We start from the raw sequence: 6,873 nt of genomic DNA on the forward strand, positions 1-6,873 counted from the left end.
GTTTGGTGAGATGTTTGGTGAGATGTTTGGTGAGATGTTTGGTGAGATGTTTGTGAGATGTTTGTGAGATGTTTGGTGAGATGTTTGTGAGATGTTTGTTTGGTGAGATGTTTGGTGAGATGTTTGGTGAGCTAGACAGTGGCAGCAGAGTAGACATAGTAAGGCCATAAAACTAGGCCTAAAAGGGCCATTATACTTGACATACTGGGGCCACTATACTTGGCACAATAGACTACACACAGATAAAACAGATTAGACCGCTAGTTTCAGGTAAACATATTTAAAATGTTGAAATTTTATATTTGCAGAGGTCACACTAGTAAAGCAAGTTAAATAAATATGTAGTTGACTGCGATGTTAATGACATCAAAAGGTGGGCAGTTGTTATATGGACGCCTTTATCCACATTAATACCAACATCTAGTTTCACATCGACACCGACCCCGATATTGAAAAAAAATAGATCCACACACTCACACCCAAAGCAACATTGGAATCAACATCAACATCTAAAGTCTAGACCCACATCGAAATCGACACCGACAACCACATCCACACAGCCGTTTTAATTTGCAATTCAGCCCCCCCCCCCCCCAAACCTTTACATTCATAGTGAGCCAGACACAGACACTCTCAGAAAAAAAAATTCAGACAACTTTGATAAATGTGCTTTTTGTTTTTACTTTTGTTGAAAACACATTTCTCAAACTTGGCTAGATATTGTCTAAATTATGTAAACTAACAGGGCTTGTAAGTCTCGCTCTCTCTCGCTTAAAAATTCGAAATCTCGTTAGCCAGGGAGAGATACAAACTTTCGAACTAAATTCATTGTTTTAAACATGATATTCCATTTAATAACACAAAAAAAAAACAACAAAACAAACAACATGGCAGCTATTTGTTTCTAGGTCTTGCTTTAAAATTTAAAATACCAAGAGTACCTAAAATACAAAAATGATAAAATTTGTACTAATAATAGAATTAAATTAAGTTCTGGTAGGCCTATGCTGTAAATATTATATCAGTGTTGTTACTACGTGTAGGACAAATTGTTACGGATTCGAATGAAAAGTAACAAACTGTAAGCTTCTTTATAAAATCACAATTTAACGTAGGCTATAGTTTTCTTTTAGCTAGCCTGCATCTCTCAGACTATCTTTATCATTGTATACAATTTTAAATAATAATAGCGCAAGTAACCCTTCTGTTTTATTTTTTACCGATTTAATTAAAATAGTCTCATTTGGTTTGAAAAACACTAGCTGGCCAGTACGAGAAGTTGGCGACCTACTTACAAGCCCTTAAAGCAAAGGGCATTTTTTTTCTTTGCATTATATAATCTAAACAAATATTATTTACAACTGAACTTACAACGCTGTAAATAGCAAAGTTTATAAATCGACATTTAAAGGGAGAGAATCGCTAAGGTTCCCTCGTGTCCTCTGCCAAACCTAGCATTAAGGGGACACAACTGGGGAGAAAGTTAATAAAGAAAAATGTGAAAATACGCGTTGTGTTTCTGATCACGGAACCGAACCGAGCACCATTCAATTACCGCACAACAGCCGGCTGCGATTCCAGAATGGACCTCTTCAGACACAATAAACTTCTGGAGCCTCCCTAAAGATTTCATCCATTGTTTTCGCTTGGCCGCCCATTTTGCGACTCGAAGGGAAATAACAAATAGCATGGTTAAACATCATTGGGAGAAAGTATGGTATTCCGTTTGGGTCATTTTTGATAAAAAATAATATTGCTTATTTTCATTTTAAAACTTCAGAATTTTTTTCAGCTGAAGCATAATTTTACATGGTTGATCAATACAATTTTTTTCAAAAATGAATTTTTTTGTTGAATATAAGCATATTACTAAATTTATTACCTACATGATTTAAGTTAAAAGATAAATCCTTAAAAGATTGCAACAAATTATAATTTTTGTGTTTAATAGATGAAGAAGAATTACAGTAATATTAAAATGAGTACACATAAAAATATAACAATATAAATATAGATCCCATAAAATAAATAAAATGCTACCGTTTTATAAAATGTGTGTTCGCGGTTTACCGTAGAAAAAGTACCTAGTATCTTGGTTGGTATGAGATGTTCAGCAACCATAAGGAATGAAGATCTTCCGGCTACTTTATGACTTTAATACGAAATTGTTTTGATGACCAACTCCCATCTTTTGTGTGGGTCGTGGGCGGGCCTGTGGACAATGGGCAGGGATGAAATCGACAAGTAATGGATTTTTGCGCACGCTGGTAGTGCTCGCTCCTCTTGAAATTAATGCTTTGTTTGCGGTGGCGTTGGTCTAGAAGAATTTCCTCCCCTCCCTACCCCACTCTCATCATAGTAGCTGCTGACTAGTAGGGGGGGGGGGGGAAGGACTAAAACTTGACTATTATGATCCAGATTATGTGACCTAAATGGGTTTGTGTATACACTGTTGCAATTTTTAAAAAGTTGATTCTAAATAGTTTGGTGGTTAACTCCTTCAAATTATTTCCCTTTCCATCGTATACGTATTTAGAAAAATAAATGTTTTATACAAATAACTTATCTGACAAAAGTTTACAAACGTAAAAAAAAATAAAAAAAAAACATTTCTTTTAATATGTAAAAATTTCATACTACAAGGGACAAAGAAAATTTTTTAACCTGTTTTTATTAGCAAACTTCGTGGTAATATTGTTTTCAAAACATTTTTTCAAAGTGAAAATAAAAACAAGGATGCCCTTTTTTATACTATTTGAATGCAAAAAAAAAAAAAAAAAAAAAAAAAAAAAAAAAAAAAAAAAATTAGTCCGGTAAAAAATATTCCGAATCTATCTTTAAGAAAGTTGTAATCAAGTTGCTGGGAATTCTCGTGACGGTAAACTGTAAACTGGCCACTTTCTTCGAGTTCAAATGGTTCCCGCTAGGCTCTCATTACTCTTTGTAATTTTCCTTTCCTCTATGTAGATGAGGCGCGGCTGTAGTACGGGTGACAGGTTTAAACCGAGTTAATTCAACAAAAGGTCCCCTACAAAGGCTCCAGCTATTCCGCGGCTCTTTATATAGTGATAAATCGTTTCATTCGCCACGACAAATGCGTCACATACAAAAGCAGAAATCCGATATCAAAGGGAAGGAATTCAAGTTTTGAAAAGAAAAAAATGGAATAATTTGCCATCGCATGACGTATGACTTGGGGCAGACTATAAAAATAATGCACAGAGAAATATACCGGTGGATGTAATGGCGGACAGAGGAGTGAATACATAAATAAAGGTTTGACTTATGTACAGGGGAGGGGGGAGGGGGGGGGGGCAGTTGTTCTTAGAAGATGATAGCTACGCGCTTATAAAATCTAGATAAGGACTCTTTGAAACGGTTTAGGATTTTTAATATCCTGTTTTCCTTATGGTTTGGGGTGTTGCGTTTTGAGGCTAGTGTTCAAGTACGTTTCAGTTTGTTATTGTTACAGCAAGGAAAAAATTGTTATTTGTTGTTTTTTGGTCATTTTAAAAATTATTCATCATTTTGTTTGGTCTTTATTTATTGGTCATTTTTGTTTTTTTTAAACGAATCAATGTTTTGTTGTTGAACAGGTATACTAATTATTTACGGGTAAGCATATGGAGAATATACACACATGTAACAAGTAATTACAGGTAGTTACAGGTAACAGGTAGTTATAGGTAACAGGTAGTTACAGGTAGCAGGTAGTTACAGGTAGCAGGTAGTTACAGGCAGCTGGTAGTTACAGGTAGCAGGTAGTTACAGGTTGCAGGTAGTTACAGGCAGCTGGTAGTTACAGGCAGCTGGTAGTTACAGGTTGCAGGTAGTTACAGGCAGCTGGTAGTTACAGGTAGCAGGTAGTTACAGGCAGCTGGTAGTTACAGGTAGCAGGTAGTTACAGGTAGCAGGTAGTTACAGGCAGCTCGTAGTTACAGGTTGCAGGTAGTTACATGTAGCATGTAGTTACAGGTGGCTGGTAGTTACAGGTAGCAGGTAGTTACAGGTAGCAGGTAGTTACAGGTAGCTGGTAGTTACAGGTGGCAGGTAGTTAAAGGTACAGGTAAACATATGTAGCAGGTAAACACAGGCGGCAGGTAGTTTATGCAACAGGTAAACACCAGTCACAGGTAGCTACAGGTAGCAGGTAGCTACAGGTAGCGAGTAAACACAGAAAGCAGATAAACACAGGCAGCAGGTAATAAACACATATAACAGGTACACTGGCGATGAAACAGCTTGAAGGTATCATAAAAGAAAAAAAACAATCCAAATCCGACTTACAAAGTTAAAAATACTCAGTTCTTTGATGGCTTGAAAAAATCATTTTCACCGACTTGTCTTAACCAGCGAGATCAATGTATTTGAACATCTGACTTCATATTGGATTGACCTTGTCCAATGAACAAAATTAAATGACGATAAATAAACAATGAACATTAGGCGGGAGTTCGCGATAGCGAAATTTACGACAGTCCGCCAAATTGTTGCGCTGTGCGGACATCAAAAGAAATACATGCGCCGGGCGAATTACTACTGCAAATCGTCCGACCTAATCAAATAGTTCCGATTTTCAAACAAAAAAAAAGGAATTGATTTATGTATGTGAAATAGCAGAAACGGATCAAATTAGTCTGATTTGTGTTCGGGGATTTCTTTTGGTGTCTTATCAGGGGGAGGGAATTTACGCCGACATGTGTTTGGCGACACACGAGTGGCGTCCCCTTGTTGTGAAATTTAGAGGTTTGACAGAAAGTTGTAATTGATTTAGTAAAATTACTTCGTATGGCGTGGGTCTAGGCCGCTGGCTAGGTTTGTAATGTGGGTGTTTGTATCTAATATATGGGTGTTTGTATCTAATACATTGGTGTTTGTATATAATATGTGGGTGTTTGTATCTATAGTATGGGTGTTTGTATCTAATATATGGGTGTTTGTATCTAATACATTGGTGTTTGATATAATCTTTGGTTGTTTGTATCTACAATATGGGTGTTTGTATCTATAATATGGATGTTTGTATCTATGGGTGTTGGTATCTACAATATGGGTGTTTGTATCTATAATATGGGTGTTCGTATCTAATATATGGGTGTTTGTATCTAATATATGGGTGTTTGTATCTATAATATGGGTGTTTAAATCTAATATATAGGTGTTTATATCTAATATAAGGGCGTTTGTATCTATAATATGGATGTTTGTATCTATGGGTGTTTGTATCTACAATATGGGTGTTTGTATCTATAATATGGGTGTTTGTATCTATGGGTGTTTGTATCTACAATATGGGTGTTTGTATCTATAATATGGGTGTTTGTATCTATAATATGGGTGTTTGGATCTAATATATGGGTGTTATAATGTGGCCAAACTGGTAGTGCTGAGGACAAGAGGAGTGTTACAGCTTATATGAGGCAAAGGTTCAAAGCCTGAATCAACAATGGCGGATATTTGATGCCTGTCGTGGTGTCGGGTTGGGTTTATCTCAGAAGTGAAAATTTTAAAAGTTTGTAGTAACGTCGAGCGATAGTTTAAATTTCCCTACCATATTACCACTACAGTGTCAAAAGTACTTTATCACCACTGCTGTATCATCACTACTGTATCACCACTACTGAATCCCTATTACTACACCACCACTGCTGTATCATCACTATCGTATCACCACTACTGTATTACCATTGCTGTATCACCAGTATCGTATCAAGACTGCTGTATCGCCTTTGCCGTATAATAACTACTGTATCACCATTGATGTATCACCCCTCAAATTTCAACAAGGCATTATCACCTCCAGCATACTCTTGCAACAACTTTATCAATATACAAGTATGCCATTTTCTGTTCCATCAAAACTACAGTCTTACTATTTACTATTTCAGCATAGCAGTTGCATCGGAACTACATCAATATTGGTGTTGTTTGAAAATGTTTTGTTACCTTGGGCACCGTATTGCCATTTTGATAACACTATAAGACCACCTACAACAACACCACCTACCACAACACCACTTCCCACAACAGAAACTCCTGCAACACCATCTACCAGAATAACACATACAACACAACAACAACACCTATTAAAACACCACCTTCCACAACACCATCTACCACAACACTATCTACCACTGCAAAACCTACCACAACATCACCATAACACCACCTATAGCAACACCACACTAAAACACCACCTCCCCAACACCATCTATCAAAAACTCATCTACTACAACACCACCTACAGCATCACCACAACGCCACCAAATACAACAACAGCTACAACAACACCACAACACCACCACAACTATACCTATCACAATCTCTACTACCACACCTAAGCTAAACTTAGCTAGACTACCCCTTGGACACACAGTTCCAGGGTACATATGTGTGACGTCAGCAGTCCTCTCTGGCATTGTAGCCCACATCTAACGGCTGTTTGCTTGACCACTTAGCACGTTCTGTGGACAGGTCAAGCTCATTAGCAGACTTCAATCAGAGAGATCGGGACGGGAATATGCCACGTGATAATCCCAGGTAGGTGAAGAGTTAGATCCCTGGCATTCCACGTCACTAAAGCTCCATGTATAGTTTGTTAGATGTGTCACCTGTGTTCTAGGTCAATTTAGTCACATGTCTCGTTGGTCAATTTAGTCACCTGTGTTCTGGGTCAATTTAGTCACTTGTCTCGTTGGTCAATTTAGTCACTTGTCTCGTTTGTCAAGTTAGTCCCATTCGCCTGTATTAGAGACTAATTTAGTCACCTATTTGAATGAGTTAAAAATATCAAACCACCGACAGAGTTGGTTGACTGACTGTCATGCTGCTCCTGTAGCTCTAGTCTTTACGTAAACTGGGGACTGAAGTCCT

Source organism: Physella acuta, unplaced genomic scaffold, assembly GCF_028476545.2.
Source record: "Physella acuta isolate Inbredline_101_S28 unplaced genomic scaffold, ASM2847654v3 ptg000017l, whole genome shotgun sequence".
NCBI lineage: Eukaryota > Metazoa > Mollusca > Gastropoda > Physidae > Physella > Physella acuta.